Consider the following 21,219-nt stretch of genomic DNA (forward strand, 5'->3'; position numbering starts at 1 on the left):
ATGCTAAAAATAATAACATTAGCTCCATACATCTTTGTCTAACTACTTCTTGTCATGTAATGCATTTCATGAGAGCATCACTTAATGTAGAAAGAGATATAGTATTGTGTGCTAGCAAAAGTATTATGGATAACAAAAATGTTTAAATTTTGTCCGTAACATTGACCTGAAGCTACAGAGCTCTTCTGAGAAATTTTATGTGGCATTTACAAAATCTTGATTATGTTTAAATTTTCAGCACACAAGGTTGTGTTGTTCTCCTATTTCAAGAAACCTCCACCCTCCAAGCACCCTCCTAGAGATTTATTAATCTGACGTCTGGTTTCCAGACATAATGAAGATAACAAAAGCACTACAAAGCTCATGCTACCATTATTGATCTTAGGCTTTTGGGGATAACAACCAAAGCTAATATTGCAGACACTTCTCTCCATGACAGCAAACCAAGTTCCAGACCAGAATTTTTTATCAGTAAAGAATGCTGACCTGGAAAGTATATGGAGGGGGACATGGAACATTTAAAATATCAAGGGTCCACTTACCCTTTATTCTAGCAGTGGCTGAAATAATAAAAGTCAAGGGTTATTGAAAATATATCTTTCCATCACCAGTATTTTTCTGTAGCAGTTATCACCACTGGGCCTAAGGGCTTTGATAAAGAAGCTTTTTTAACATGAAAGCAACAAGAAAGCAAGCCCCAGAACTGAACTGGTTGGAGGCCCAAATGGTACTTTAAAAAAAATAAGCTCAGAGAGCATTTAGCATCTCTGAGCAGGCACCTTCTTAACCTTAGGATCATAGATGCTACTTTCAGACAGTTTTTCTCATAAGAATCTGTAGGAATGGGGCCAAATGAGATTTCTCTCACAAACAGCCATTTCTGTACCTCCCTAGATCCCCAGTTCTCGTCCCTAGTGAAAATGGCTCTCAGAGGAAATGGAGACAGGGAATCAGCAAAGTAAATTAAAAGTGTAGTAATCAATAAAGTTGGGATAGCAATGAAAAACGGAGATTAAATTTTCCATTTAAAACCTATTAAGTTTCAATTATTTCTCAAACATTCTATTTGCAACTATGAAATAAGAGCAATTAAGTTATCAATATTTCCTTTTGTTTTTATATTTCATCATGACTTGAAAAAGTGGTAGCTGATAGTGGAGAATGATCAGACTCAGCAAGTTAGTGGTGTCAGGGTTAGTTAAAAAGAACTATGGTTGTTTCTATGTCTTGGCCAAAAACTAAAAACAACAATGGAACAAGACAAACAAATGAAGAAACAAAAACTCATAGACACAGTCAATAGTTTAGTGGTTACCAGAGAGGAGGGGGGCAGGGGGTTGTAGATGAGGGTAAATGGGATCATATATATGGTGATGGAAGGAGAAATGACTCTGGGTAGTAAACACACAATGTGATATATAGATGATATGTTACAGAATTGTACACCTGAAATCTAGGTAACTTTACTAACAATTGTCACCCCAATAAACTTAAATTTAAAAAGAAAAAAGAACTACAGTCCAGGCCAATAATTAGTAAGGTCAGAAGAAAGCATGTCTTCTGCATGAGGTCGTGGCATCCTCACACAGTAATAGATCCTGGGGATTTTTTTGTTTGTTTGTTTTTAATTAATAAATCAGGGTTTTTTTGGGGAAAAAATACACATTTTTTTGCACTTATTTTGTGAACAGATGACTGATTCATGAACCACTGCAGCAACCTCAAAGAAGGTCAAAAGCCATAATAGTTTTTCTTCTTTCTATGTTTACCATGTTTACCTATTTGATATGTTTCTGAAAAATATTTATTAAATGCCTACTATGTGCCATGTCTGTGTTCACATGCCCTAAAATCTGGAACTCGCAGAAAAGGAACAATAGTTATATGCAGTATTTAGGAGGGTAGGTTTATTTATTATATAAATCTTTGACTCTAATTAAAAGCAACTTTAGTTTTTCAGGTGACCATCTTTTCTAAAAACAAATACTGTCTACTCCAGAATCTATGTAGAAGCCCACACGTGAATTAGTATAGGCAGCCTGCAGTACTGAACTAAAGCATCAACAGGAGGGACGTATGGAATTTCCTTCTGAGAGAACCAGTTGGTTAGTTGGTAGACAGGAATTCCTGTCATTGCCTCCCTATGTATTACAGCCACATTAACCTCCCACTAATACTAACACAATTCTTAGAGTTAGAAATAAATATGCTTGTAATTTCAGAGACAAATCTTTTATTGTTTAAACAATACCACAGGCTACTGTTAAGCATTTTAACAGAACAAAATAACTATATAAAATCAAAGAGTAATAGACATCAAACAAGAATACAAACAATGTCACCCCCATATTTTTGTAGAAGAGTAGCGTATGGAAAAGCCTTGAGCTTTATTTTCCATATTATGGACCATCTACATTTATTATATTTACCTGAAGGCAAAACTAATATGTATTGATCATATATTATTTGCTAGGCCTTGTGGTAGATACGTACATTATCTCATTGAAATCCCACAATTACCCAATGAAACTGATATTATCATATTTATTTGTGGACAAAAGTCATGAAGCCTAGAAAATACGTGTAACTTGCCCAAGCTCCCACAAGACAGCAATAGCTAAAGCAACTTTGAAGTGTAGGACTGTCTGAGTGCAAACCTCCATGAGCTTTTTTCCATGTCATGTTGGCTGCAGAATTTCTTAATCTCAGATTAACATAATGATTAAATGATTAAATCTATTTATTGCCAGTGTGATAAATATGAACTGTTGTGTTTGTGAAAATTAAATAAGTCACATATATTTTATGCAAAAAGCATTGACAGTTTATCTCTGAATATTTTCAGTTACTTTTGTTTTTACAAATATTTACTATAGGTAACTATCAGGCTTTAAATGATTCATATTTATTTTACTACAATAATTACATCTTAAGGTGTTAATTATTTGTGTTAGTAATTACCACATGAAACTTTAGAATATGTGAGAAACAAATTGTGACGTGGGACTATTTATTAGCATATGAGTAGTAGTTAGTATATATTTTTCTCATTGCAATGCATTTCTCATACAAACAGGAATTACTTATTAGCTACACATTTATTTGTGCAAGTGAGGAGGTTAAAAATTCATATTTAAACAGTAGATGAATTACAAAATTTATTAACTTTATAAATGACTATTAGTATAATAAATCAAATACTATTCATTTAAAATTTATTATTCAAGTATTTTCCTGGATTTCCTTTGTTAACAAGCTTAGCTATTGCATTGAAACATCAGTTTATTTTAAAAATTTGTTTCCAAAACATCCCCCTACACACACACAGGGTAATTGGATCTCGAAGACTATAAAGTCATTTAAAAAAAACAGTTTAATTAGATGAAAGGATAAAAAAGGAGGATAATGCGAGTGACAATGTGGGGGGAGTTTAGGTATTTCCGTACAGTACTGGTGAGCAACCTCAAAAGAGAGAACAAAAAGTTTTAAAATTGAATAGGCTTTATCCATCAAGTTTACTTCCACAGGGAAAAACTCAGAATAGCATTTATAGTTTCAAGATTATTAATGCTAATTACAAGATTGTTAATAATACCCCTGTCTAAATATCCTTCACTAGGCAGTGGGAAATTTTTTGTGCATAACAAAGGACACTAGCAAGAGTGGGAAAAGATAATCCACAGAAAGGGAGAAAATATTTGCAAATCATAGATATGATAAAGGTTTAATATCCAGAATATGTAAAGAGCTCTTAGAACTCAGTAAGAAAAAGACAAACAACCCCCCCCCAAAAAAAAAATGAGCAAAAGACTGAGTAGACATTACTCCAAAGAAATACAAATGGCCAATAAGTACATGAAAAGATGTCCAAATACCTTAATCATAAGGGAAATGCAAATCAAAACCATAAGATACTACGTTATACCTGCCAGGAATGCTGTAATTAAAAAAGCAAAAACAGGAAAATAACAACTGTTGAAAAGAAAAGAACCCATGTGCATTGCTGGTAGGAATGCAATATGGTCCAGCCATTGTGTAAACAGTTTATCAAAAAGTTAAACATAGAATTACCATGTGACCAGCAATTCCACCACTAGGTTTTTACCCAAAAGAATTGAAAGCAAGGAATCAAACAGATACTTGTACACAAATGTTCATAACAGCATTATTCACAATAGCCAAAAGGTAGAAACAACACAAAGGTCCATCAACATATGACTAGATAAACAAAAAACAAACAAATATATATATATATATATATATATATATATATATATATATATATATATACACACACACACACACACACACACACACACACACACACACACACACACACAGTGGGATACTATTCAGCCATAAAAAGAATGAAACTTTGATGCATTGAGGCCAGTTTATTGCTTTTGACTTAGAGATCAGTTCTTTGTGGAAAAAAAGTATCTTAGCATTCTGAGACACAGAACAGGAACCAGGCAATATCAACTCGTTTCTACATTTGTTTCTACATTTGTTTCTCTCTACTGAGTGCTTTGCATTTGATCTTTCCTGTAGGACACTTGCAGTGAAGATTTCTGTCCAATGAGGTTACAGAGCTATTGATGTCATACATAAAATTGTGAAATTTTCACAAAAATAGCTCAATTTTGGCAGAATTATATTACTCCATTTCAGACATGTTATGTACATATGTATAACCCATGACTTGGAAAAAATATCAAACATTATTGCTATGTTTTTGGTCATTAAGCACTCACTCAAATATTTTTCATTTTCCATCTGGGCATATGGTAGGATGGCACTTCCTTGGCTGTGGGAAGTTAATATGACCAGGCAATTTGCCTTGGCCAATGAAATATGAAGAGCCATGTGTCACCTCCAACTGGAATCTTTACAGCCAGCACATCAATTGTCAAGCTTACCTTTCATGCTTTGACAATAGTGGAAGCACTCAGATGGAGCCTCCCTCAGCTTGGGTACCTCACAGATAAAAACATAGATCAAAGCCCCTATTTGATCCATAACCATCAGGTAGCATGAGTAAGAAATAGATCTTCGCTGATTTAACTCACTGAAATGTGGTAGTTGCTTTTACTGCAGAATAATCTCACTTATCCTGAAAGATCGATTCACAAAGAACATTTCTAAGATCTCATATTCAGCAATATAAGAAGAAATGCATTCAGCAAGTATGTCTTGACTATCTGCCTTGTGCTAGTCATGGTCCTAGATAGGTGATAAACCCAAGGAACAAAACCCAGCCTTGTGGAGTTTACATTTTAATGTGGAAAATAGACAACAAATAGTAAATATAATACATATCAATTTTATCTTATTCCAGAAGATGACAGTGCTATGGAAAAAGCATTACAGATGGATAAAAGGGATCAGGAGTGTCAGGAAGTCTGGTGGGTTTAAATTTTAAATAGGGTATTTAGAGTAGACCTCACTGAGAAATGACATTTGTGCAAAGACCTGGAGGCAAACCACACTAGCTTCAAGTGACTGAAAATAAGTGAGCTGAGAGGCCAGAGATAGTAAATTGGTTATCGTGCCAAATCAGAACGAAAAAAAATTATCGAGAGTATTAATGGAAAATAATCTCAATAGATACGGCATTTCTATGTGAATTATTTGAACATATATAGTCATATTTTATTTTGTAATGTAAAGCTGTTAATTCTAAATCCTTAAGTGAACTAAAAACAAAATCCATACACTTATGTGCAAGAACGATGATCTAATACATTTCCATTTCATTTAACATTGCTTCCTCTGGGCCATAAATTGGAGCGGGTTGTAGAAATCATAGCGTATTCAAAGGACACACTTTAAAGAAAATAGCATTTCCAGTGAAATGCTGAAGGGACTGAAATTCATTTGCAAAACTATAAGTGTTATGTATGTGTACATGTACTTGCACATGCACAGACCATTCACAAACATACTTATTCATGCATATACATGTATATCGTTGAGTATTTTAATCCATTTGCTATATAATTTCTTGGCCTTATAAACTGAGAGTCAAATTGCAGTTGGCTATGTCTACAGTTAACTGAAGTTTCCAACTATTATTACTGAACTTAAACTACAACATGGTCAATTCTCTGACGAAAAACTAAATGCCATTAGCTTGATTTTCCCTATGAATATTCTAGAGGAATGACCTAAGAGATATGTGGAACATTTGTTCCTCTAGACTCACTAACACTATAACAAGTGTAAACCACGCACCGATTTATGAAACCTTTAGAGATATACCCTCATAGAAACTACCCTTGGCAAAGTAGCTCTCTATAATGAAGAGTGGTGAAATAATTCTGCAATTTTGCAATCACAAACATTTCCAACTCTTCAGTAATGCAAATCCTAGTTCATATACTTGAGTTTCTAAATATCTTCCTTCAGTAGTAAGGGGTTGGAAAATATGAAGTAAAGGGTAAAAATGAAAGGACAACGCTTGAACAGACTGTCCTTTTCTTCATTCATATAAATTCACATAGTCGCCATTCAGTGCAGGTATCAAGGCCTATCCTGAATAAGATATATGTCCATTTAAAGTGGGTTGGAGATCAACTAGGAATATTCAGTAAAATTCTATTTACTTTATATTACTCTGGCTGATGAGTGCCTGCTCTCAATAACTAAACACTAGGAGTCACAATACTTGGCTTAATTGTGCTGCAGTATAAGAATCTCAAAAGAATATTTGACTACAAACTGTTGACACCATCATACCTCTTTGAGTTTAAACTTGCTGTTCCTTTTAAATATTCCTGTGGATAAACTAAAAAGGATAATTTGAAGGAAAAAAAAAGAACCATTGAACTGAAGCTTTGTCCTTGGCTTTTCATTGCTCAACTGGGAGAAAACAGCTACCAGAAAGGTCTGCAACCTTCCTCTGCCATATCGTTCAGAATGTCAGCCATAGATCACCTGTGACAAGTATTTAATTCTTTGTTTCACCAGGGACAATGTGCAACCTTCTGCTGGAAGTGAGGTGTTTCATTTCATTTAAAGCTGCCAATAATAGTTGTCTTTTTAGCCTGGCAGTAGGCTCTCTTTCGATTTACTATTCCCAACTTCTTCCTTTAAAGCAGTGAAAATCATTCCCTTTCTGCTGAATTCCATTCTAAATCTTTTTTAAAGTCTGTGACATACATGATTCTTCCCTCCATAACAACGCCTTTTCTTGTTTTCCCAAAGAAGGCCACATAGAGCATTTTTTCCTTTGTTTTTGCCAGTTGAACAGAATAAAATATTAGGATACAAGGATTAAAGGGACAGATCAAATGTGTTTTAGTTATTGGGCTTCTGCTGAGAAGGAAATGTAGGTTAGAACAAATGCAGTAAATGGTTTTTATAGGTGATGTGCTGAAAAACAAAAAATACATCCTAGTAATAGCTCATATGTACTGTAATTAGAGTATTGTACCACTAAGAGAATATATGCAGAGTCAAATTTTGCCTCGTGTTATTTTCCAGATCACCGACAACTCAACCCGCCTCTGAACCTTGACCATGAGATAGTCACACAGTAGTGTGGATTAAACCTCCCATTCCTCCAAATGGTGTCCATTTGATTGAATTTGAATCACCATCATAATTCTTAGTAAAAATCAGTAACATCTAAAGTATTCTCAGTTTTATTCCAATTTTAAAATGTTAACAAGTAAAAGTGAAGTAGGTGCTGTGAGCTCTTATTCAAAATGTATTAAAATATTACTTTTCAAATGTGTGAACATATAATGTTGTATATCTATATATTTTATTATGATATGCATTTGGCCCATTGAGACTTAGAAAAATAAACTGTAGTATTCCATTTCTCTCCTAAGCAGTTTCTCCATGTTGCAAATACAGTAAATAATGAAAAAGCTAAAATTTGTTATTTTTAAATATAAAACACATATGTAGAAATTAAATTAATTAAAAATAGTTTGGTCATAAAAGTTGTAGAATCTGGGTAAACAATAAATAACAGTAGAAAACTACTTGTTTTTATGCTATAAATGTCAGATACCTATACAAAGGCAAAACAACAATGTACATAAAATAATAGTTTTCAGGTCACTTCAGCAATTTGAATTTAGATATTCACCAACCTGGATAGACAAATTTATTCAAATTGTTTAAACATTCTAAGTTATTGCCATCAGTTTAATAACAGGCTTTACCTCAGATATAAATGCTCATTAGTTTGTGAATATATATTATGTATATATAACCTATCTTGGTTTCTTTTAATAACACAATATTTTAAGAGGTAAGATGGATTTTTAAATATAAATTTAAAAAATAAATATGGGAAACTTTTTTTTAATATTTGTATTTATAGGTTTAGAAGTATTGTTTCTTTCATTTCACATGTACTTTATTATCCATGTATATGTTTATTCTTTACATACTTAATTGTCTATGAGCATATGGAAAGCTTCAATAAACTGCATATAAGTTAGCTGGAAATTTGCCATAATTCCGTGACAGTCATTTTCAAATTTGCTCTCTGTTAAAAATGTTGCAATAAGTGTAGAGACATTATTTTCAATCTGTTAGACTCTGACTGCATTCCTGACCCAAACATTCCAGTAAGATATATGCTGGAAAATATTATGACATTTGTAATAATGTTTTCAAGTGGAACATATCCCTATGGGACATATTTTATGTGTGCTGTAGATATTGGGAAGAAAAGCATTCAGGGGGCATGTTACTCAAAGTGAAGCTGTCGCCGTAATAGAGTACTACAGTACTCGGGTGAAATGATACAGATAGACTTATTTCATTTTCCAGCAAAACATTTTAAACTGGATTCCTCTTAAGAGTCTGTAAATTGTCTAAGAAGGAAAAAAAAAGCAGCAAGGCTGATAAAATCATAAATAGCTTTTCCATCATTGCTGAAACTCTAATTTTCTTGCTTATTGCTTGAGTTGATAAAACAAATAAAAGAAGGAATCTCAGAGAGAGATTTCTTTAATATGCAAAGTGAATTTCAATGTACTCTCCTGCTGATATTTTTATGGAAAACCTGACTCCATTGTACACATGGAATGTAGAAATCTGCATTTAGATAGAAATATTATAAAATGCATGGTGTGGTACAAAGTCAGACTTTTAATAAAGATGGCAAAATGCTGCATTATACGGTTGAGTGGAAAGACAGCACACATATAGGTTTTCACGTCTTCGGTAACCAAGTGCCTGGTTTGCCCTAGACAGCATTACATTATTTTGAATCTTTGACAAATATAGATGAGGAAAAAATATACCAGGTGGGTAGGCCCTTCTCCAAGTGAATGTTTGTGCTATCTATAGTATATACTTGTGATATATACATTTTCTTAATTTTTCTTCAAATACTTCTGGGAAATAGTGAACATAGATTATGTTGGAAGGTATGTCATTGCAATTAGGTGAATTTGACTATGAAGAACTGATTGATATCTCATGGTTATATTAAAACAATAGAGGTCAGAAATAATTTATTTTAATACCACAACTGATTTTTAGCGTGACCTCAGGAATTTCTCAGTCCCTCAGTGGCTCAGACATTCTATCTGTGAATGTAAAGATAAGGTTGCCTCTTGCCAACTATTCCCCAGGGCCAGAGGGAAGTCTAATGAGTAATCATTTATGAAGACATTTGAAAAACGTCAAATGAGCTTTTATTTTTTAATGCAGTTAGTAGAATTCAGTGTTATTGAGCACATGTAAGAATAGTTGTTTTAAGAAAAAGAAATGAACTAGTAATATACAATTTATAAATTGTTGAAATGAAGATGATTGATTAAAATAATTATAGGCAGAAGAAAGAGCATATAGATTTGAGCTATTTTAAATAAACCCATTTGTGTAATACTACATTTGAATTATATCTAATGAGTTCATACATAACAGACAGAAAACACATCAATGACACAGACATGGCAGGATGAAAACTTGTGACCTGTGCTCTCCTCAGAAACTTCACACATGTAAAGAAAAGGATAAAAGTCCGTATAATTCCACAAGAACAAAGAGAAGAGGATAAAAGCTGACAGTGACAAAATTTTGGAAACTCAAAAGTACATACACCAGTGTTGGCTGATTAAGCATACTGAAGAAAGCTGAAACTTAGGTCTGGAGGGGCTGAACTGGGGAGTTAGGCTGACTACTACCAGAGAAGCCCAGTAAGGCTCAGGAAGTGAGGCTAGAAACAGAAGGACTAGCTGAAAGTCTGTGTACTAAGTAGATGGATGTTCAGAGCCCCTTCCTCAGCATGACAGAGGTGTGGCAGGTCACTACTGTAGAAGTGGGACCTGAGAAACTGAAACACAAAGTTTGCTGAAGGTGGAAGGGTCGTTTTGAAAACTGGGCGAGTAAGTGAAAGTCTAAAAATGGCAAAATCTTCATAGAACGACATTTTTTTATAATGAAAATACAAAGATTCTGAAATTGAAAAATTAAGAAACTTACTATAAGCTTAGTTATTTGCAAATATGGCGACAACTACCAGAAAAGAAAAAAAAAGAATTAAAAACTAAAATGGCTCAAAGAGGTAAGAACCTATGATGAATAGGAATTGCAGGAAGAGAGGAATTGCTCTGTCTTCATAAGCTGGCAGAATTATTTGATGTTTAAAATTATTTGCATTCATAATTTTTTAAAGTAAAAATTAAGCTAAAATGAAGAACCAATGACAATGTTTTTAAAAAGAATAGTGTACATACTAAACCAAGATAAAAGAACAGCATGTTGATATTTTGGGACATACTTATATTCACTGTGTCACAGTGTCTGACCACTGAAAGTAATGGAGACATTGTCAGGTGTATCTTGGGCTTGCTATGGAGCCCTGATTCTCTAGATATTAATGGATGACTATACTTCATTTGCATTATCAAATGTAAGATCTTATCATATGTGCTGGGTACATTTAGGCTCTAGAAGCTAATAACCACTACTTTACTCTGTTTTCAACTTTACTTCCAAGCATCACTTGCTTTACTGATGTTGACTCTCATCATCTTGAAGGATAGCCTTTCCCCCCCTGCTGCTTTCATTCTCTAATCAGGAAAACCAAATGGAGTCTTCTTTATTTATATTTTTATCTAAACGTTATCATTATAAAAACACAGCAATGAAATTGTGTGTGTTTGAGACATTAACACTTGTAAAAGAAAATTTGAAAGAATCACTAATATTAAACGGGTAATATAAAAACAATATACAATAAGTGGTTCGATTCTATAGATATTAATACAATGTATTAAAAATATAAAATTCACTGCAAGGATTTCATAGTAATTTAAACCAAAAATAAGATAAAGGTTATTAAAGACTTTTGAAGCATACTATGAAAGTATATGATGAAGCACCCTCACGAATCTCTGACTCTGCACTTATTCCAGGGACATATTGCAAGGAGTGAAACCCTGCCTCATCCCCATATCTACCCAGAGAAGAGAAAGGACAAAAATGACAGATGGACCAGGTTTAAATATTACAGGCATTTGCAACTGAACAGCCTGGCTTCCTGTTTTAACTACTCAAGCTTCACCCTCAGAGTGCATTATATCGTCCTGACTCAACTAAACTCTCATCATGTTAATACCACACACTATCTTAGTCTATTATGAGAATTTTGTTCCCCCCAATTGTCATTGGGTTTCACTTGATGGAGGAAAGCAGAATGAACATCCATTCCTTCACTATTTATACTTAATAACATAAAAACACTCTTAAAATTTCTAATTTCTTCTATGACATAATCTCTTTCATAACTTGTCACAGGACTCTTTTTAAATATCTAGGTTCATTAGTATCAGGATGGGTTTTTAGATATAATCTAATAAGATGGTTTTTTCAACTAAAGCTCTTTAACCTATTTCATTAAATTTCCTTTCCTGTTAATGCAGAAGTTCAGTAATAATTAGGACTGTGATGGATTAATGATTGATAATTTTTTAAGTTAATATTGGCAAGCTGTAGTCAGAGACGTGCGTTATTGCTATTCATCCTTGCTCTCTGGCATATTGAACGTAAGCAAACTTGCTTTCCTTCCCTCTGTTTAATGGGCTGGAAGGTATTGACCTGGACCTGCAGCCTGCTCATTTCCGTGATTGATGTATTTCCACTTAAATAGTGTGGACTCTTTTTGTAGTTTGTATTGCCAGTGAGAATAGATTTTTAAAAAGACCTGACATATCATTAATCCTTGAGCTCATATTTTAGATTATATAAATGGCAAAAATCACTATAATGGAGAGAAATAACATTTGTTTACCCAGGACCACTGTACACTCAAAAAGAATTCTAAACAGGTTAGCGTTTGTTTGTTTTTTAAATAGATGTCTATCAGTTTACTCTAAAAATGAAAGCCAACTAACATGTTTCAGGAATCGAGTAATCCACAGAAAATAAGGATTTTAAACATAAATATTAACCAATTTTAAGAATCTCTATTTTATCATAGCTTGGATTTTGTCTTATAAGAAATAGGGAACCACTCATATTTTGTTTTAAGCACGGCAGATATATTACTAACTCCATTTTTTAATTCATGATGCCTCGCTCTGTGCATGGTGGATTGGAATATGAGACTCTGAAGGTAGAAAGACCAGCTTGGAGGCTATTACAGTGTTCCATGGTAGAGGTAGAGTGTGGTGCTCAAAAATGGTGAGGTGTGGAACTATGCCAGTAGCTGTAGAGGAGGAGAATCGGATGAAAGGGAGCTTGTAATGACACAGACGTGGCAGAAATAGATACCAAATGATTACTTCCCCATGAGTTTATGTGGATGGATGGGGGCAGGGGGTGGCAGGAAAAGCTTGAGGAGAAAAAGGAGTATGTTAAGGGTGTCCCTGAGCAGACTATTTGGGGCAGGTAAAGGAATGATGATATCCAACAGTGGTCACACCAAATGTTACCAATGATTATCTTTTGTTTTAAGGAAAGAGAGGTGTGAGTTTTGGTTTGTTTGTTTCTTACATGTAAACACAAGTGAATAAAATAAATCAACGTTTATGGAGTACAACTCTATGCTAGAAACTGTGCAGATATGAGAATACAATGTTGTTTATGGCATGTTTTCTTTCCTAAACAAAGGCCATACTGCAATTAAGGACATAAATGTCCTAAAAAGATCCTTTCAAAATAACTGCTGTGATATATAGGCTTTTTTTATAAATCGGAAAAGAAAGCCACGTAACATCAATGTGTATCAGAAAAATATAAGGTATAAAGTAAAAGTGTCTCATTTTTCAAAATCCCTCCACCACCACTATCCTTATTTGGCTTACATATTTCCAGAACTTTCCCTGCCTGTTGATTCTCAAAAAATGAGGCAGAATTATGAGGCTAAGCAGGAACCATACACCTAGAAACTTTCCTAACACACTCCTAACTCCACCTAAACTTCAAAGCAGTCATTTTGTTTAGGACCTTCTTGCATAGAGTTATGTTACTAACATCTTCTAATGAGTAGAAACCTAACATTTTAATATCATAAAGTTATCAAATTAGAATATTTTCCATGTTCCCTAACCATGTCTTAGGCATCAGCAACATATTTGATTTTATTACCAGTATCTTCTGCCCAACCAAAAACCAGGTATGAGTATCAAAGTCTCTAGGATATCTACTTGAGGAACGTAATCATTTAGGTTAATGCGTCAATGCATTATTATAGAAGAAGCATCACATCCTCCACCTTGAGCAATATAAACTGTATACATTTAATCTTTAGGAATGTTTGCCTTTCCCATAGCAATCTTTAGCAGAAAACACTACCTATTTGCAGCTTAATGCACTTCAATAATTTGAAACAACTGAAACAATGCAAATAAGTCTTTTAAAAAGGTTAAATTTTTTAGTATGAAAAGAAAGAGAATGCCTTGAATTCTAATACTCTATATATTTTACAGAGAGTTTTTTTTTTTTTTTTTTTACGTAAGTACAGACAACATCAAATGTGATTCAAAAAACAGATTCTAGTTTTGGGCAAGTCTCTCAGTACTTGTATAGCTACTAAAGGCATAAGGTTAACCTTTTTAAAGAGCTGATCTCCAAACACTGCTAGGTGTTTGCAGTCTTCAATTGTAATACTTAGCTTCAAGAAAACCATGGGCCCCACAACAGATATATCAAGAATATTGATCATCATTCTTTCATCTGTGTTGCCAATATCTTCCGTTAAAATTTGGAAAAATAACGGAATAAAGATTACAAAAGACAAATAGAGTCTCCAAATAAAGTTTATAAAAGATAATAATTATAAATAACCATGGGCAGAAATATTCTAAATTGTTACATCCCATTAATATCTCACACACCAAAAAAAATATAAAAATATTCACATATAACTTATTCTATTCTGTTATGCCATGTTTTTCTTTCATTAAAATTTATTTCTTGATCTCCTAAAAGTACTAATATACCATGGAGGAAAAAATACTGTATCTTGTTAGAATGTTCAAATACAAACACACACCTGAAATAAATTCCATAAGAAGTTATGGGATTAATTATATAAAATTTCTAAGTTTCAGTCAAAGGGGACTTTAAACAAACTGCACATTGTAGTCTGACCAGTCTAACATTTTGGAGGGTTTGGCTGTTCTGCTATGCATTTTTAAATGTTTCATCTATTAGGTTTGCCTTTTAAACTTTTATACAACCTGATAGAATTAAAGCATGGAAATTTTTTTTTAAGTGAAAAGTAAGAAAAATAGATCGCAGATATCTCTAATGCAATAGCTTTTTAAAAATTCATTAAATTCTCTGAACATTATCTTATGATTACAGCTAATTGTACTTACTCTTTTTTTCTTCTTCATTAAAAGTCTGCCACTTTAATGATGTGCTATCGACATTTTTATTAAAAGAAATAGTTGTTCTCTTGTTTCTAACACATTTTCTTTCACTTTCAGACATTTCTATGACTGTAATAACTTTTCTACAAAGAATGAATTTTCACTCATGAGAAGAGGCTTAATAGCACAGTCTCATGCAAACAGGTATTACAGTGAAAAAAATGTGCTATAGAAAAGCAGACATGAATGTAAAAATTTAAACATAAACCAGAACCATGTTTTCCTCTAAGCTAAAATAGTCACTGTTCCATAAACAGCAAAAGAGAGAGAATAGCAGCCTGCAGAAATGCAATTTGTGTTCAGCAGCCCAATAGTTACCATGTGTCTCCAAATGTGTCGAGCGTTAAGGGACTTTGGACTAGTCAAAAACTGTATCACTTACAGTGATTTTTTTTTTCAAATGCAATACTCTACATACAGAAATGCATATATATTTAATATAAAGTTCTATGAATTTTGCAAATTGCTTATGCCCATGTAACCTACATCTCTAACAAAATAGACCATCTCCATCAGATCAGAAAGAGCTCTCATAATAACTTTAAATTGTTTTACCAACATATTTTTTAAAATATTGTCAATTTGACTTGTAAAAGAGTCAACTATATGCTATATGCAAAAGATGAATCTATATAATATAAAAGTATGAAACAAGCTAGTTGGCAAAGATAGATCAAGTTAGTAGAACAAAACAAAATAGGGCATCCAATATTAACATTAGTCAACTTGAAATATCAGGTACTGGAATCTAAGGGATACAGGGATGCTTCTAAACATCCTACAATGCACAGGACAGTTCCTATCTCCTCCAGTAAAGAATCATTTAATCCAAGATGGCAATAGTATCAAAATTGAGAAGACTTAATTCATATCAAATTCCATAACCCCATAGGAGAAAAAAAATACTGTATCTTATTACATTTCTTTAGTACAATTGCTATTTAGGAAATATGAAAATGATAGTATATAATAGTAATAAACAAAGTAAATTTCAATAACATTGTAACCTTTAGGATATATGCCATATTCTCTAATTACAGTTTCAAACTCTAAAAAAGTAGTATCTCTCTTATACACCATTCTTCTGTTAAGAAGAATCAAGATGAAAACTGTAGACCAATTAGAAAAAGTATTTTAAAATAACACTATGTATCAGCAGAAGAAACCAAAACTTAAATGTTCAGATGATAAAGAATGAAGAAAAGTTAATTAAATACCAAATAAAGAAACTTGAAAAGGAACAAAAAATTAATATATCTAAGACAATTGGAAAAGTGGGATTTGCCAAAACAAAAGTAGAAATTAATAATTTAGAAAACAAAAACAAAACTAAACTACAAATCCAAGAGCAGACTCTTTAAAAAGAAAACCTTAGAAAATTAAAAAATGCTAGCAAGTAGAATTAAAAATAAACAAATAGGGAATGCAGAACCACACAAAATTAGAATGATATATTTGCAAATTATCTTAGCTTGACTTGCCGTAACAAAATACTCTAAACAGAATGGATTATAAACAAGTAAAATTAATTTCTTACAGTTCTGGAGGCTGGAAGCAAGGTCAGATTCCGGTGAGAGCTCTGACTTGCAGGATGCTGCCTTTGAGTATCCTCACCTGGTAGAGAGCAGAGAGAGGAATCAAGCTCGCTTTTGACTCTTATAAGGGCACTAATCCCATTCACGAGGGCTCTACCCTCATGACCTCATCTAATTCTAATTAACTCCCAAAGGTCCCACCTCCTATAACCATCACATTGAGGGATAGGGCTTCTACATATGATTTGGGAGGGACACAAACATTCACTCCATAACACAAATAATGACAGATTACAAGAAAAGGCAATGTAAGAATAATTTTCTTATCTCTATGTTAAATAGATGTGGAAATTATATGGAATGATTGGTTTTCCGCGTGTATGTAGAAACTAATTTAACATTCAATCTTGATTTAATAAAATCTATTAATAAAATAGCATTATAACTAATAAAAAAACAAGCAGCATTTTCACTAAAATCAGAAAAGACATAACTATGCTAAATATAACAATATTGTCATGGAAGTTCTGAATAAAAAGAAAAAGTTTTATGATTTGCAGAATTTCCAGACATAAACAGGTAAACGGAAATTCTAACAAACAACAAAAATGTCATTAAAAATAATAAGATAATTTGCTAAAATGGTTGATTACAATAATGATAGAATAGTAATAATATTTCCATATTTAAAAATAGTAAATTAAAAAATACACTGGAAGAACCGACTTTTTGAAAACAAACTTATGAAAAATGTTTAGAAATTAACTACACATTAAAATTGTTTTGGAGTCCATAGAAGACAATCAATAAATGAAAAAATAAACCAAATTTTAGGATCAATATTGCAAAGATGTCATTTCCTCCCAAATTAATCTGTAAATGTAATTTACTTAATTACAGTAAAAATACCAAAGGTTTTATTTGCAATGTGAAAAACTGATTTCAATATATGTGAAAAAAATCAACATGCAAAAATAATCCATAAAAATTCTTTCAGAGAAATAATCTGAATGAAATAATGTAGCAGATATTTTTTTTAAAAAGTACTGGAAGGCAAGAGTAATTTTGGTAAAACTGTAGGAAAAGAAGGACAATTCAGTGAAATTGAATAAAGTCAAAAGTGCCTTGGCAATTTGGTAGATGATAAAGAAGGAATTTTAAAGCAGTGAGGAAATGAGGAATTATTTAATAAATGTTATTGAGATAATGTGCTCATTAATTGTAAAAAAGAAAAGGAAAAATACTTTAAATGCTGTGCCACATTTTACACCAAAGTAATTCTTAAATATATAAACACACACACACACAAAAAGATGGTTAATGTGTGCAAGATGTGACACCCAGAACGCTTAAAGGAAATATTTTTATAATATTTGTATCGGGAAAAATTATCTAAATTCAAGTTATAAAAGCCAAATAATATTTTTAAGACAAACAGAAGACAAAAGACTGATTTCCTAATACACAAAGAACAATAAGTGAATAAACGATTTGCAAATTCAAAAGCAAAAGGTAAATCCATGAAGATAATTTGGAGAGAAAGGAAGCTTGTGGAAGACTCTTAGTTCATGCTACTGGAATGAATCAATGACATTTGCTTAATTTGGGAACTGAAATAGGTCCATTTGTTGTTATTGTTGCAAAATGGACACACGTCCAATGGAAGACATTTTCTAAGATGGGATGCTGGTAGCAATATTGATAAATCCACAAAAGATACAAAAAAAAGGATGGATAGGAAACCATAGTTAGCGCAACCTAGTTTGTCATATCAACACTCCAATTCTTATTGTTTCTCTAGCTTTCTCTCCATTCACTATGCTATTTTAATATCGTTAGAGTTTGTGTGAATGAACTCTAAAGGCTCTAAGTAGCATTGTGGGGGTACAAACAGTGGAATTGGCCAGGAGGACTGACTTGAGGGCAATGGTGGTAACACTTCATTGTTTATAGAGCAGGAATCCTGAGATTCACCAAGGTAGAAATCTTAGGGACTAAGAGGCAAGAAAGACCCTCAGGGTCCCTTTAGGAGGAGGTGCTGAATGATGTCATTTCATTTTTGTTTTTAAATTCCAGATAAATTAAAATTAAAATTCCACAATACTTTTGCAAGATGAATAGGCAATTATTTATCTAGCCAACAAGTCACATACATAAAACACTTTGTCTTAACAATGAAAAGATCAGAATACATATTACAGTATTCACATTTTAATTAACCAATACTTAATGGAATGTCTTCCAGAGGAATAAATTAGATTCATCATTCACAAAGTTAAGATATAATATTTCAACAGGTATTTTAAAAACATTGCTAATAACAGACAAGAGAGTGTCTTCCACAGTTAGAGAAAAATGGAATTAATTTGGATTTAGAAAGCCTTGTTTTTAATCATTACTTTTAAAATCATGTTGAGTACTTTTTCTGTAAAAAAACATTTTTTAAAAAATTTACTTCATATGTGAAAAATAAACCAAACCAACATGCAAAGATATAAAAACAAAACAATAACAAAAATGTGGCCTCCAAAGTTTTTGGAAGCTGATTAGGTTAAAAAAAATACAGTGTTTTGAACTACGGAGAGCATAAGTTTTAAAGAGAATATCTCTATTCTGCAAATCAAACAACTTAGTATTTATAACTCTTATACTGTGCTTTTCAGTAGGCATTATAACTGTCAGGTCTTTAGTATACAGAATTTACTATCAAGAAATAGTGAACTCCTCTAGAGAAACAGAAAGTTAAAACATTTTGTGGAAAAGCCAAAAGTTTACTTTTTTTCACATTTTAAAATGTCTTTTAAATCTATTTATATTGAGAGATATGACTCTTACAACTAAGACGGTGGCAAGTTCATTGCCTTGGTTGTTTTTAAGCCACTTTTAACCCATCTCATACCCTAAATTAATCCCATCTATTTTCTAATATTTTTAAAAATTAAGTTATTGTTCAGTTGTTTTCTTCTAGTAAAAGCATGTTTAAATGAATTTCATATAATCTCAACTATTAAGAATGTCATGCCGGAGACCCTGCTCGCTGCGCCATTTGTTGTGCCAGGCGACCTGCGAGGTCTCTGCTCCCACTCCCCACATAACGCAGGATATGGTGAGGCCAAAAAGGAACACCCACGGAGCCATAGGTAGGGGAGTCATACCACTATATTCTCTCTGGCGGCACTATACTCTCACTGGAGGCTGGATCCACACTGTCCGCAAACCGCCATCCACACTTGCCAGCCCAGCCACCATCTTCTTGCTAGCCTCCATTTTCTTTCTCTCTGCTAGCACAGCCACAGCAGTTATATTAGTGGCCAATGGCTCACTGGTTACAGCTGACGGCCAACTAGCCACAGCTGATGGCCATGCAATCACAGTTGGCCATTTACTACCTGAGCCAGGCACCTGTCTATGTGAGGCCGAGAGCCTGGAAACTGCTTTTTGGGGTTCTGTCCCCACAAAGAAGAAATACTAACTGCTAAAAAAGCGAATATTTCAAACAATATTAACTTTGAAATACATTTTAAACTTTGAGTTCCTCAGCAATTAATTTTCTCCATTTGAAAATTTATTTCTTCTTTTCCATGTGTATTTTAAGGCGTTTTACTACTTAATATTACAGAAATCCAATTTTTACCATGTTTTCCTGAAAATAAGACCTAACCAGAAAATAAGCCCTAGCATGATTTTTCAGGATGACATCCCCTGAGCATAAGCCCTGCTACGTGTTTTGGAGCAAAAATTAATACAAGACCCGGTCTTATTTTCGGGGAAACACGGTTTTACAGCTACACTCATTGCAGTAAAATCTTCTGAGAATGGCCAGCATTTTATCAGTTATTTAAGAGAAAACTTTAGTGCTTTATATGAAACACTAAGGGTCAGCTAAATTACAGGTGAACCTTTTTTTCAACAGCAAATTTCAATTTGGTGGTGGTGTTTGAACCTAATTTGTTTTAATCACACAGCAGTCAGGTCTTTGGGAATACGTCATTCTTGAGAGCAAAATCATTTCAGGCCTGTGTTGGAATTATCAGGCAGCCAGGAGCTGTGTAGGCCTGACAATGGCTCCATCAACCTTCTCTTGACATGATGGCAATGTGGCATCTTGCAGTGATGGTCTTAGACATTATTACTGATCGAGGGGAAAAGAAACTTTGCAGATAAAGTTTAGAAGATAAGGAGTTTTTTCCTTCCATTTTTTTAAATCTTCAAATTATTTAAGCCAAAATCATTTTAATGTGCTCAATATGTTCAATAGGGGAAATACTCTTTAGCCAATGCTTGGTGGATATTTGAATTGATGTGTTGATAATAAAAAGTATACCTGGGCTCCAGCCTTGAACTGCTATGATAATTGCCCATAATAGTAAATGAGTTGTGTCACAGTAAGGGCAGTGAAAATTGTTTGTTAAGTCAACATTATCAAAGCTCTTTTCTTAATTGATATCAACTAGTCCTTATTATAACTTAGCATTGATGAGGACCAATTGAAAGTAGTATTTTAATATTAGATATACATCTAGGTCTTTTAAAATTGTCATCAAATCCTACTTATTATATTTTAGATCCAACCATTAAGTGGTTTTGACAATTCTTTTTTGAAATGTAACTCAGATTTGTACTTTATTCTCTACTGATACTATCACAATCCTAAAACAGATAGTCATGAGTAATAGAAGTCCCAACTATTGGATATCTCCTGTATGTCAAGTTCTCCGCATTATTCATTTGATTTTCAGAACCCCCACCAAGGAGTATTTTTGTAATAATAGCACATACCTAATAGGGTATTGTGGATGTTAAATAAGATTATTTATTTAAAAAAGAAACCT

Source organism: Rhinolophus sinicus, linkage group LG05 (genome assembly GCF_036562045.2).
Source record: "Rhinolophus sinicus isolate RSC01 linkage group LG05, ASM3656204v1, whole genome shotgun sequence".
NCBI classification, from domain to species: domain Eukaryota; kingdom Metazoa; phylum Chordata; class Mammalia; order Chiroptera; family Rhinolophidae; genus Rhinolophus; species Rhinolophus sinicus.